Here is a 14,974-nt window from a genome sequence, read left to right on the forward strand (position 1 = left end):
TTCGGGATCGTGGTGTGGTCGGATCGGATTGGTGTCGATGTCAGTGTCGGGTCGGGTCGGGTTGGTGTCGGGGTCGGGGTCGGGGTCGGGTCGGGTTGGAAATATGTTTCGAATTTTTCGTTGGAAAATTCCAACGGATATCGGTTCGAAATTCGTTGGAAATTTTCAATCCAATTTTTCAATTGAATACGTTGAAAATTCCGTTAAAAATTTCCAACGGGTGTTTCCAACGGAAACCCGTTGGAAATTTTCAACGGAATTTTAACGGAAATCGTCGTTGAAACGCCGTTGAAAATTCCAACGGTTTTCCAACGGACACCGATTTCTAACAACGAAATTCCAACGGATAAATCCGTTGGAAATCCGTTGGAAACGTTAATTTCCAACGGAAATTTGGCCATTTCCAACGGATTTACCCGTTGGAAATGACCATTTTTTTTGTAGTGAATCCCTTCACAGGGTTTCTCTCATCAGTTTAATTTTTCTCCCGGTTTATCTATATATCTTTGTATATATGCGTTGGTGGAGATTCAACTCTCGCCTGAAACCCAACAGCTTGTGGGCGAGTGGTCGGCAACTGGGTGTAAAGCACTCAGAGGTTGGCGGTTCGATTCCTGGTTGGGGAGGGGTTTTCACATGGGCTGCTCCGGTCGTCTGGGAGATGTAGTTGGGCCAAAGGCCCGGTGAACTTCCGGATTATAAAAAAAAAACTCTCGCCTGAAACATTCAATCCGGGAAAAGTCATACAAGGAAATCGGAGGTGGGGGAGCCGGATTTCAGGATTTCTGGGCCAGAGTAGGGATTTTTGGATTAGAGTTTCCGGTCATTCACCTTCATTTATCCCGATTAATCAGGTAGCAGTTCATTTCTTCTGTTTTGGGGATGATTGTCAATCGATCGCAGAGTATGTTTTTATTCTATCCAATTGGCGCCGCCTTTGATACTTTGAGACGACAATTGATTTGTGCATTCATGTCTGTTTCATGGAGATTCTGATGCTTCCGGCGCATTTTTCCTGCAGCGTGTAAATGGAGAAACGATTGAACTGCATTTTGATATTTCAGAATCTGAGAGATTTTGGGAAAATGTTTTCTTGTATTGTTCATTCATTCATCATAGGTTCCTTAAATACAAATAATAGAAGAGAAAGAGAAACTCTAACCAAACTAAACCAAAACAAATTAAACCAAACCAACATTAAACCAAATTAACATTTAACTACATATATATTCTAATACACCCTCTCAAGATGAGAGTGATGAACTTTCATCTTGGACAAATACAAACAAAGACCACATACAGCTTTCTCATGTGGCTTCATTTGTATCTTTAAAATCTTGAACATCACATTCCCGTAGCCGAGACCCAAGCCGAACGGTAAAGCACAAGCCAGTAGAGCAAGCGTATTGGTGCCAGAGTCGGAACTTGATCGTCAAAAAGGCGAAAACGCCATAGAAATGATAGAAACAGAGGAGGAAAAAAAACATAGAAGAAGAAAGATGGATTGAGGGTACGAAAAATATAAACGAGCCCGCAAAGATGGCCTCAGGAGAGGAAACACTATCGGCTCGAGCAAGCTGCAAAAGAGAGAGAATGCAAAAGATTTATCAAATGACGAGAAATTTCATGGAAAGGGATGAGAACCATAGAAAGAGAGATTTCAAAAAGGAGAAAAAGATGAGAGTAAAGAAAGGAATGGAAAGGAGAAAAGATTTGAATAAGAAAGAGAGAGATTAGATTGATTTCTCCAAGAGAGACGAGAAAAGCGAAGATTTTCTCTAAAAGTTGAAGAAAGGAGGAAAAACCCATAGTGTTTAGGATTTCCGTTCAAGCATTACCGGAAAAATTTTGAAGAAGAAGAAGAAGAAGATAGAGAAGACCAAGTAGGAAAAAAAAAATCAGAAACAAGCACGGATGCTGTCATTTGAACCGGAAGAAGGAGAAAACTGAGGAGGAAGACTAGCAAGAAGATTTAGAAAGAGGAAAAAAAATCAGATTTCTAGAGAATAGAAGGAAGATTGAAGAGGAAGCAAATAGAGAGATTAAACTCTTCCTCTATTTTAAGATAAAGGATCGTTTTTAGGGTTTCAAAGCTTCAAAGAACCACCCTACAGATCTTAGAAATAAAAAGAAAAGAGGGAGAAAGCGTATAGACAAGAAAACGAAGACTAAAAACTGAAGAATATGGAAAGAAATTCGAATCTGGAAAAAAAATGGAGGAACAAAGAGAAGATGAAAGATGGAGAATTTTATCAAACAGTTGGTGAGCAATATCACTATCATCGTCGTCATCCTCTTCTCTATCTTGTTCCATTTTGAAATTTCAAAATCAAGAGAAAAATGAATTCAAATCAGAAAACAAACAAGAACAAAGAAGAAGAAATTAGCGGAAAAAAAAGGATCTCAAAGGCCTCATACCATTTTGATATTTCAGAATCAGAGAGATTTTGGGAAAATGTTTTCTTGTATTGTTCATTTATTCATTATAGGTTTTGTAAATACAAATAGTAGTAGAAGAGAAAGAGAAACTCTAACCAAACTAAACCAAAACAAATTAAACCAAACCAACATTAAACCAAATTAACATTTAACTACATATATATTCTAATACTGCAGTGTGGAAATCACTCGGTCGTCGAGTTTGAATCCCCATGTGTAATAAGCCAACGTGCGATCAAGAACACGACAGTAACCACACTGGAAGATTCCCCATGGATATTGGTTCGGTGAACTCACCTTCTGTCTCTAGCCCGACCGCTAGCTCGACTGACGAGCCCCACCGTGTGAAGTTTCTATGTAGCTTCTTGGGCAATATATTACCCCATCCCCAACATGGGAAATTGAGGAACGTAGGCGGAGAGACACGGATCGTGAGCATCCCGAAAGATATCCAGTACGAGGAGCTGACGAACAAGATGAGAGAGCTTTATGATGACACCACAGTACTGAAGTACGAGCAACCGGATGAGGATCTTGATACTTTAATCTCGTCGTGAACGATGACGATGTTGCGAACATGATGGAGGAGTATGATAAGTTAGATAATCACGACAAAAAAACATGTCAATTTCAAAGGATAAATCCGTTGAAAATGGTCTAAAATCCGTTAAAATTATACAATTTCAACGGATTCTCAACGGATAAATTCCGTTGCAATATCGTCGTTGAAAAAAATTATTCGTTGAAAACCGTTGAAAATATCAACGAAATTTCAACGGAATTATTCGTTGAATTTTTTCAACGGAATTTTCAACCGAAATCCGTTGATATTTTTCAACGGAATTTTCAACCGAAATCCGTTGAAATTTTTTAACGGATTTTTCAACCGAAATCCGTTAACAATTTCACGAAAATTTTAAAACGTATTCCCGAACTCATACTGCCTCGACTCTGACTTGACTCTGACCCCTATATAACCCGAATCCGAATTAAACTGAACTTTGTCTTCGTATCCAATTTGACTTCGGAAACTCTGAAATTGGACCTCGAAATCTGTTTCTCAGTAGGTCACACATCCTTCCACTACTCCAGCACGAGCACGCTTAACTGCACAGTTCTAATTAACTAACTTCCAACTACTCCAAGTTAAATTTCTGATATAACATAACATTAATACATATACATATACAAATGTTAATATGTATAAATACTTAAACATATATATACACTTATACATATATATACATATAAACATTTATATATATATATACATATACATAACTATACATATATATACACATAAAAATACTTATACGTAAATATATGTATAAATGTTTATTCGTATATATATCTACAATGTATACAATATCTAACATATCATTATAGTATAAAATACATATGTATATACATAATATATACATATTTATATATGTATCAATATTTATATTTATATATATATATATATATATATACATGTTTAAACATATATACGTATACATAAAATATTGTTTATATATATAAATATATATATATATATATTTATTTATATCCAATCTATTTTTCCAACTAAAATTCTTCTAAATTTCATTAAAAATTTCAACCGATTTTTTCAACCCAAATCCGTTGAAAATTGCAACAGATTTCCGTTGAAATATCATTTTCCAACCGAAATCCGTTGAAAATTGCAACGGATTTCCGTTGAAATATAATTTTTCAACTCATATCCGTTGCAATTCCGTTGAAAATTTCCGATTTTTTCAACCAAAATCCGTTGAATTTTTCAACCGAAATCCGTTGAAAAATTATTTTTCAACTGAAATCCGTTGGAATTTCATTGAAATTTTTCAACGGACATTTTCAACGGCAATCCGTTGAAATAATCAACGAAATTTTAACGGATTTTGTCGTTGAAATGCCGTTGAAAATTCGTTGAAAATCGCGTGTTTTTTGGTAGTGTCAGGAGATGATTTCACTAGGCGTAGGATCTTCCTGTTTTCCCATCCTGGCCAGGACGGTTCTTCGCATTTCGTGGACAGCGATGAGAGGGAGACCCAAAGGAGATATGTAGATGCTTTGAATAATTTGCAACAGCCTGATTCCCCTCGTGTCAATCCGCTCGATGATTTTAATATCATGGAACCAATGCTGAACCAGTTAAACATTGAAGGTAGGGGTGGCGGTCTACATAGCCAGAGGAGTGGTGATATACCTTTTGCACAGTATAACCTGAACTGACTGACGATTCCTCGAGTTGGGTCGGGACAGTTCGTCAGGTATGGTGAGGTCGTAGGTACATGGAGTTCTTACTATTCTCCATGATACCACGACCGAAGGGCTTTCCAGAAGTTCCCTTCTTCGCCTTCTTCAGCCCGTTATCATGATGGGTTTGACAGAATGCCTGAGGAACATGGTAGGCAAGAAGCAAGTCATCATCCATCATATGAGCACGAGGCCCAAGTTCCCAAGAATGTTGTTTGGGTTCCTGCTGGAGCAATGCCAACTGATAGTAAAGGCGGTTTTCCGGGAAATGTACTTAATGGTCCAGGTGTCTATGAAGGGATAGCATCGAGAATTGTCGTGTGGCATTTCACATGAACCAACAGTAATCAGAGCGGCCTAATCTAGGCAATGGATTTCCGCCGGTTCCTCCTACTCATTGTATAGAGTGTCCACCAAATGGGGAAAGCTTCTCATTGAGTGCAGACTCTAAACTTCATCACGGTTTTTATCCAAGTGAAGCTTTGGTCACGAAAGAGGATGAATAATGCAACATCAGGTGAATCCTATCGCTCCTCCGAAGCTCTGAAATTTAAACTCCGAATTCACTTCCTAGCAGATCACCCATCCTTCCACTGCTCCAACTCAATCTTCCTTAACCCTAGAATTCCAACTCGCAATTATCCAACTGCTCCAAGTTAAACTTATAATATCATATAACATTAATATATATACATATATAAATGTTTATGCATATAAATATTTATATATATATATATATACACATATACATATATACAAACATATATACATATATATATGAATATTTATATGTATATATATACATTATATTTTTACAAATAAAAATATATATACACAAAATATAACTATATTTATACATATATATATATATGTATACGTATAAATATATAAAATACATGTATTTAAATATATATATATATATGTATATATACACATTATATTTTTACATATAAAAATATATATACACGAAATATAACTATATTTATAAACATATATATATATACGTATAAATATATAAATACAATGTATTTATATTTATATATATTTATATATATATATATATTTTCAATTGATTTTCCCAACTAAAATCCAAATTTCCAGCCGATACCCGTTAGAATTCCGTTGGAAATTTAGAAAAAAAAATTTCAACCGATATGCGTTGGAATTCCGTTGGAATTTTAGAGAAAAAAAAAATTCCAACCGAAATCCGTTGGAATTCTGTTGGAAATTTCCAACCGATTTTTTCAGCCGACATCCGTTGAAAATTTCCAACGGAAATCCGTTGGAAATGCCGTTAGAAATTTTCAACCCAATTTTTCAATTGAATACGTTGAAAATTTCCAACGGCTGTTTCCAACGGATATCCATTGGAAATTTCAACGGAATTTTAACGGAAACCGTTGTTGAAACGCCTTTGAAAACCGTTGAAAATCCGTTGAAAAATTTTCAACCGCCAAATCCGTTGAAAATGAGTGATTTTTTTGTAGTGATTATGCTGAAGATGGTGCGCCAAATGGTGTTGTTTAGAGAACCTCGAGCCATTTTCTCATGAATCAAGTGCATGTCCTGCTCGGGGAAGAAGCAATGTTGTGAAAGCGAAAGAAATTAGTCCTTTGACTCCTCATGAAGGGAAGAAGCTATCAGTTGAGCGCTTGAGCTTCATGTCTGATTTGATTGCTTTTGTGAATAGGGCTGCACTAGAAGGGGCTGACGAAGTCGAAGCTGAAGCTGAAGGAGCTCATATGGTGAGTGCAGGATGCTTGTCTTTTAATGAGGGAATAAATCGGTTCCTCTGTTATTAGGTTGTCATCTTTCTGCAAATTTTTGTCTTGTAGAATGACGATGCAGATGGTGAGATGGATTCTGATAGTGATCATTCGAACAACTTCAAGATTGAACCAACGAAGGCTGAGGCTGAAGTTATCACCAGGTGATTGCACGTTTTTAATAGTCCTTTTAAAAAGAACAGTCTTTGAATACAATCAAGTAATGTTAAATTTGGATATAACCAACAAAAAAAAAGATTGAAAGGCTAGAAAATCAGCAGAAGAAGAAGCTGGTTGCAAAACTTCATTGATCATGTTAGAGATTTCTTAGACGACCAGATCAAATACGAGTGCTCAAGGTTGATTTTTAATTGTTTTCAATGTTATTATGCTTAATTTTGCTACCCTATATTTTTTTTTCTCTTTTTGTCGTGGTAGACGATACAAAGCGATGATATAGAAGAGATTCAAGAATTAGGGTCAGGAACATATGGATCTGTTTACCATGGGAAATGGAAAGGTTCTGATGTTGCAATAAAGAGGATAAAAGCCAGTTGCTTTACAGGCAAGCCTTCTGAGCGGGAACGTTTGGCATGTTTATAATCCCATTCGTTAATCATGACATCATCTTCACGAGATTTGATTTAGGGAACGATGTTCTCTCACATGAAACATAACTTTTTTTGGCAGATAGCCGATTTTTGGAAGGAAGCTCTGATATTGAGTTCGTTGCATCACCCAAACGTTGTATCATTCTATGGGATTGTTCGTGATGGTCTAGATGGGTCTCTGACAACTGTGACAGAGTTCATGGTGAATGGATCGTTGAAACAGTTCCTGCAGAAAAAGGATCGGTAAAAAAGATTCTCATATAGCATATTTCCGAGAGCTCAGTGTCTGAAAAATTAGTAGTTCTCTTTTCCAGAACTATTGACCGCCGAAAGAGACTCATCATAGCAATGGATGCTGCCTTTGGGATGGAATATTTGCACGGGAAGAACATTGTTCATTTCGATTTAAAGTGCAAAAATCTTCTCGTGAACATGAGAGATCCACAACGTCCTGTGTGCAAGGTGAAAAATAGCTTCTCGTCCTTTGTTTGCTCGTTCATTCTTGAATTTTCTTCTAAGTTCAATGCTTAAAAATGGTAATACAACCTTATATTCCTTTACCAGATCGCTGATTTGGGTCTATCCAAGGTGAAACAACATACTCTAGTGTCGGAAGGCGTCCGTGGAACTCTGCTATGGATGGCACCCGAGCTCTTGATCGGTAAAAGCAAGATGGTGTCTGAGAAGGTAACTATTGTAAAGTTTTCAGTTATGTCTAGATTGGTGTCTGAGAAGGTGCAAGGATTGATGTCTACTCGTTTTATGGTTAGATCGATGTCTACTCGTTTGGAATTGTCATGTGAGAATTGCTCACAGGCGAAGAACCTTACGCAGACATGCATTGTGCCTCCATAATTGGTAATGTGAAGTTCCCACCTTTTTTCATGCTTGAAATAATGCTTCTGGTATTTTGTAGATTGGTTTTTTGGCATCAATCAGATATTTGTGATGGGTCATTATGGAAGCAATGAATAAGTTTCTTGATTCAGAGACATTCCCTTGTGAGATAAAAATCTGTGAAACTGAGACAAGTTTGTCTTGGGTCAGGAGGAATCGATCGTTAACAACACGTTGCGTCCGAAAATTCCGCAGTGGTGTGATCTGGAATGGAAGGCGTTGATGGAGTCTTGCTGGGCATCTGATCCTTCAGACAGGCCGTCGTTCTCCGATATATCTCAGAAGTTGAGGAACATGGCTGCTGCCATGAACGTAAAATAAAAGAATAAAACTCTGAGTCTCTAATTGGTTATTGCCCTTCTTGATGCTTTCTCACAGGTAGACCATAAACCAAAGGAAGGTTGGTGCTCTTACTTTAGAGAGAGAAAACTCTCCCACCTCTCTCTTACTTTACCAAAAATCCAACAACGTGATGAAAGGTTAGTCTGCGTAGCTTCTCTCTTCAATTAGTTTAACCTAGCTGTCGTCGTCGCCTGCCAGCCATCAGAGGTATGGCAAAGAAGAAGAAAAAGAATACTTCTCATGCACCTCATGCGATTTCTACCAGCAAATCTCCCTCCGCTTCTGCCTCTGTTGGAACTCTTCCGGTCATATATGCATTGGCTTCCGTCTTTGATGCTAGTTGAGCCTCTTCTCCGCCTCCAGCGTTTCAGTCTCCATCCATAAAATCAGATCCGCCTTCGTCCCTGCAGGAGGCGGATTTTCCTCCGTTGAGCAGAGCTTCTCCGACCCCTCATTTGGATCTCAAACTTCCTGCCTCGTCCAACTCTCCGGCGGTGGCATCTGATAGTGCTCCGAAGCTCCGTGGGCTGATAGACTTCGCCTAGATTCCAGGAATCTGAGTCGTGTTACCACGCCTACTATCTCGCCAGATGGTAAGCACCGAGTGAAGGTTCCAAGTTCTGTGTTAATGAAAGCTTCACAGTCTTGGAATGGTTATCTTGTGGGGCATTTTTTCGGTACTGCCCCATCGGGCTCTCGTATTTTCCAATCTCTAAATCCGATTTGGGGTCGTCAGTCAATGATTCACGTTCGTCGAGTCAGTGACACCTCTTGCCTCTTTCATATTGCGGATTTAACCACTAGAGAATGGATATTGGAAATCGGTATTTGGAGGGTCGGAGACACTATGTTTACGGTGTCTGAATGGTCTGCTGGGTCACACGGGATCCTAGACCGCCGGTTCAAAACCGTGCTAGGATCTGGTCTGCGGGCTTACGCAGCGGAATTGGCGTTCAAAACGATTTTGAACCGCCCACAGACCAATCTTTCGATGAAGAACTTTCTTGAACCGAAAAACTAACCTTTTGATTGCGCTTAGATGATCACAGCCTAGGTGTTGAATGAGCCAACACCCTCTTGAGCAGTCCACACCCTTGGGATGGTTTCCAACACTTGGAAACTTGCTTGCTAGAGCTTGAAGAGATCAAATCTCTTGTTTTTGGATTAAGAACACTCTCAAGAGGTTGAGAGAGTTTCTCCAGATCAATCTTGGCCTTTCTGATGACTTAGGGACGAGATAAGGGCGAGCCAAACCTTCTCCACCTGCTTCCCATTTGTGAAAAGGCGAGAAAAGTCACTTTGGAGTTTCTGACGCTTGGTCCGGACCGGACCAACTCTTGGTCCGCCGGACCAGGCGTGTAAAACTCGCAAATTTGCCCAGTCAGAGGCTTGGTCCGGAGCTGACCAACTCTTGGTCAGCCGGACCAAGCACAGTGACTTGCCGACAGTCCGAAATTTCGCGATCCGGCGGACCAGAACCTTGGTCCGTCGGACCAGCCTTGCTCTGGACCGTGCCCTTAGTCTGACTGACTAGTTGGTCCGCCGGACCAGACATGTTCGAACAAAAATTTGGTCCGCTTCTCCCTAAGTCCGTCTGGTCCGGCTGACCAACTTTTGGTCAGCTCCGGACCAGGCCTTAAGACGGAGAAAAATCCGACCCAATATATCTGACAAGTTACACTATATGTCAACCCAAGCTAGTTCCTCCCCGTCAGGACTTTCAAAAAGTACTCTTGGAACGCCAATAGGCATGAAATGTCGTTCGATCCTGTCCATACACGTACATCTCATATGTGTATGACCCTTTAGGCTCCTCCGAATACGGTATTAAATACGAGATCCAATCTCGCTTCACAAATCATAAGCGGTCTCTAGCAAAACATTATGATTATCCGTATTGGAAAGAGTTAGATGTGATCTAACCGAAAAGCCAGAGATAGCTCCAACGATGATCCTCTTTGTCTCGCGATATCATAATCGAACTCATAGTTCGAATGCTTTGTCGTATCCCGAGTAGACTGTAAGAGATAAATGACATTCATCTATAGTGCGACCACACATTTCTACAGTCTCACTCCCACGACGGGTCCAAGCGATATCTCTCTCTTTCGAGAGGGACAAAGTTCAATCTTGACTATCTACTATCCATTACACGATTCATAATGTACCCGAGCCACGCCTTTATAATCATCCAGTTAAAGACGATGTTTGACGCAGTCAAAGTACATTACTAGTCATGATGGATACAATAGATATCTCAAGTCTGAGGATCCAAAGTGAACCATCAAGTGAGATTCAAGTCATGGATTAAATCCAATCGACAATCTCACGCGAGTCATCCAGTCACTTGTTCCAAACAAGTACTCATGACCGTGATCCGTATCTAATACATATGATCATCACCATGATAATCCATCACGCCTCATGTTAGTCTTAATTCATCATTTCTCCCACAATGACAAGTGACTAAGGATTTTAGGATCGTTCTTAACGATCCATGGATATCATTATTTATCAAATATGCAAAATAAATAATGAACAAACAATGCATTCATCCAATAAATACATCGTATCATACATAGTTCTCATATCGTATGATCATCCTAGAGCATCACATCCATCATGGTACACCACTGCTACTTTTCGACAGTCTGTTCTCACTTCTGCTCCGATATGGGTGACTATATCAGACATTCCGGTAGAATTATATAGCTTAAAAGGAATAAGCTATATTGCCAGTGGAATTGGAGAGCCACTGCATACTGAACGTAAGCGATTAGACCTTCTTTCCGTCGGCCAGGCTCGTGTCAAGGTGGAGGTTCAACTGGGATCTGCTCTCCCGGATTGTATTGAAGTCGAGGATGAGAATGGTGGTGTTATTCAGTGAAAATTGCTTACTCATGGTTGCCCTCGCGGTGTCCCTCTTGTAACATGTTTGGTCATAAGAGCTCTAGTTGTCTAACCAAAGGCAATGCTACTACTCCAGAGCCTAACAATTCTGATAATACAACTTTGCCTCTTCCTACCCCTGCAATGCCAGTGGTGACTCAGCCTACCCCTGTCGAAACCCATCCTCGACCATCTCAAGGAACTACGGTGGAATGCCAGACACCTTCGGGTTTGAACATCCCTGCTGTACAATCTTCCGTTCGGACCAGCTCTTCAGTCCAGGTCCCTTCTGCTTTGGCCTCCATCTCACATACGTCGTCGCCATCGGTGTTCGAGAATTATGATCAATCTGTTATTCCTACACAGTGTACAGAAGGTACAGTCGTTGTTATATCCAGTACAACGAAATTAATAATTCAGAATGAAGTTGAAGGCAAGTCGCCGTATCAATTTGAGAATGAAAATCAAATGATCAAGGAAGTTCAACGTATCCTTCGTTCCAGATCAATTGCCCAGACTATCCGAGATCCAACTAACTTTACCTTAGTCGGTAAGGCTCGCAAGGGAACAAGCAAATTTTAGTAGTCTCATCGAACCTCTTTAAGTGATGTTTTTCTCTTATTCTAGTTATCGAATTTCTATATCATTTGAGACTAAAGGTGGTTATTTAAACACCTTTGTAAGAACTATCATTCATATATAAAATTTTACCATTAACAACAACAAAAAAAGACAGGTAAGGGAAAAGATGCAGATTCTGCATTATAAGAAGGAGGCTTCTACTTTCTTTTTTTTTGGCTAAAAAAGTATAGTAGGCCTATAACGCTAAGTGACGACAGCCCTCCCCTCATGGGTTATGTATTCCGACCACGTTGTGGGCTAAGAGCATTGCATAAAGTGAGTTTATATCTTCCAATATATATATAATGTTATATTGTTATATAAGTTTTCAGGCATCGAGAGAGTGATGTATATTGCTGGTTGTGTTTGATTGCAGGATAATTTGACATCTGACGGTGGATGTGAAGGGCAGCGTATATAGTCTGTGGATGAAACGCTACACAATGTTTTTTTTTTTTTTTTTTTTTTTTTTTTTTTTGCTGTTTTCGGTCTTTTGTTTTGTTTTTTATTTAAAACAAAAAAGACTAAATAATGTTTTAGATGTTAGGGTTTTTTTCATGGACGAATGTGTGAATATATTTATTGGAGAGAGTAAAATTATTTGAAGGACAAACACCCTTTTCACCACTTAAACGATATGCATATGTGCGATGTATTGTCGGGGGAAAAAAACAAAATGTGTCAAAATGTTGAAACTTAATGAGTCCATCACTGTATTAGTAGTGTAATTGGAGCTATTTGGGTTATGTTTTCATGTTAATCCATATGTCATGAAACCCATGCATATATATATATATATATATATATATATATGTTAAACGTTTCTAATTATTATTTGAAAATTTCAGATTTTTACGTTGGAACTTTCTGAGTCCACAACCTTCTAACACATTTCCAATTCTCAATTCATGCTTAGATGGACCGGAAGAGATAGGATGGCAAGGATATATATATATATGTCTCTAATGGTGTTGAATTAATATCGTATGAAAATTTCAGTTTTCTAATTTTATTTTACTTCTATAGTTTGTATAGAAATCTATGAATCAGGTATAGTTTAAGACGTATATTTCGCTATTTCATAGACCGGAGATATATATTCAATCACTCGGATAATGGAAAAGGCTAGAGGGATATAATTAATAATTAATGGTATGTTAGGTGATGGAATTGGGTCCATATGGTAACCGATTCAAAACGTACTTGCAAGGAAAATGCCCACAAAGAGGGACGGGCGACTTTAGGGTTTTTGATTCTCTGTCTACGAGAAACGCCAAACAAAGTCAAACCCTTGCAAAGTAGAAAAAATATATTTAAATTAAAATTCCATAGTGTAGTAAGTCACCCATGACATCATCAACTCCATTTGTTCATGCACCCCCTCCCTTTTCTTAAGTTTGTATGTACTTTGTGTTTGTACACGTACGGGATATATACCCTTCAAATATATTATTACAATATATCTTCAAAACTTTATGGAAGAAAATTGCGGAAATAAAAACGAAATGATTATAACTTCGGTTAGAATCATGTAATATCCTTTTTCGTTCGGTGATCGGAATCCGATTGTAAAAACAGGAAACACGATATCACGATCCAAATGTTTTCTCAAAGAATTTGGCAAGTCTCTTATTTTCTTTCATGTCTCTTTCACGGTAAGAGAGACTTCAAATATATAGAAGTATATAAATGTGTATTTCGTACCATACAGATGCCCTCTTATAAAGTATCACAATCATCGTCTTAAAATGAACTTTCGAGTTCCGGAACTAATTATAGAACGACTAGAACTATAGGTAATTTAGTTAAGGCTTTTTTCAATAACCTGTATATATATATATTCGAACGTCTCTAGTTAGAACATAATTAATTTGTTCAAGATTATATAAAACATATGTAAAAAGGATAAAATGATAGTCTCGAATAACAAGTGTACTATATGCTTAGGTCATTGAGGTAAAACGGTACGAGTTTGCCGTCAGATCAAAATATAAATTTATCATCCAATTGAGCACAATTAAAAAAGATAAAAGATTTATATACATAGAAAATCATAAGCTTCATTTTCTGCTACGTGTATCAACTTTGTAACAATGTGATATGTGTATGTGCGTGCTAATGTACATAACAACTGCTAGAGAATTGAAAAGACCGATTATACTGAATTAAATAAAGGGTCAATGTGTGTGACGCCATCAGAATAACATTTACATGTCTTGTCCTCTAGAGAAACATTTGTTTCTTAGTGAGACACCTAACACGCGGCTGAGACTTTGTTCCTCTGGTCAAACACACACGTACCATTTCGTATGTATGTATGTATGTATGTATGTATGTATGTATGTATGTATGTATGTATGTATGTATGGATGGATGGATGGATGGATGTATGTATGGCTTAATGACGTGTGAACCGTGCTATGTTAGTCAACCCGATGGACATGATGTCATTGTTGTAAAGTTTCTTATAATTTAAATAGAGTTCTGGTGAAATTCAAACCATCATATATATCTTAAATCTATTGTGAAGAAATAATAGGCTTACAAAATAATATCAGTCCTAAGCGTGTTTGGACGATAGTTAAGCGTGCTTGGGCGCGATCATATCATCACTAATACATCGAATCCCATCAGAACTCCGTTGTTAAACATGTTTTGCGAGAGTAATAATAGGATGGATGATCTATTGAGAAGTTTTCGTGATTGCACCCCTCTTTTAAAAACTCAATTTAGATGGTCTAATGATAAGAGAATATATAATACTTTTATCTTGAGTTCAAATTTAAGTGTGGAGAAAGATATTTATTTGGATTTACCCGATCTATGGAAGATATAGTATGACCAAAGTTCGGTGAACTTGTGGATTATAAAACAAATATCAGTTAAGGCTAAAGTCTTAGTTAGCTTGGATTTGTGTACCAATTAATGTCAGGCATATTTAATCGCACTGATTTATCTTAATTTATCCCATTTAATCCACATAAGCCATACAAAAAAAATTATGCAGAGTTAAAAGAAAAAAAGAGTCTCAGGTACATATGATATAGAAATTATCTTTATTCGATAAAAATCAAATCGCGGCGTTTCTTTATTTATATTCTAAGAATGACTTTTAGAGAGAGAAAAAAAAGAGCTACATAAAAAACATTG

At 37.9% G+C, this 14,974-nt stretch overlaps 1 pseudogene; it reads left to right on the forward strand.

Annotated features, from left to right (window-relative positions):
* Window positions 1-1,091: 1,091 nt before the first annotated feature.
* LOC104818118 lies at window positions 1,092-8,293 on the forward strand (annotated as a pseudogene).
* Window positions 8,294-14,974: the final 6,681 nt, after the last annotated feature.

Source organism: Tarenaya hassleriana, unplaced genomic scaffold (genome assembly GCF_000463585.1).
Source record: "Tarenaya hassleriana unplaced genomic scaffold, ASM46358v1 Cleome28, whole genome shotgun sequence".
Taxonomy (NCBI): domain Eukaryota; kingdom Viridiplantae; phylum Streptophyta; class Magnoliopsida; order Brassicales; family Cleomaceae; genus Tarenaya; species Tarenaya hassleriana.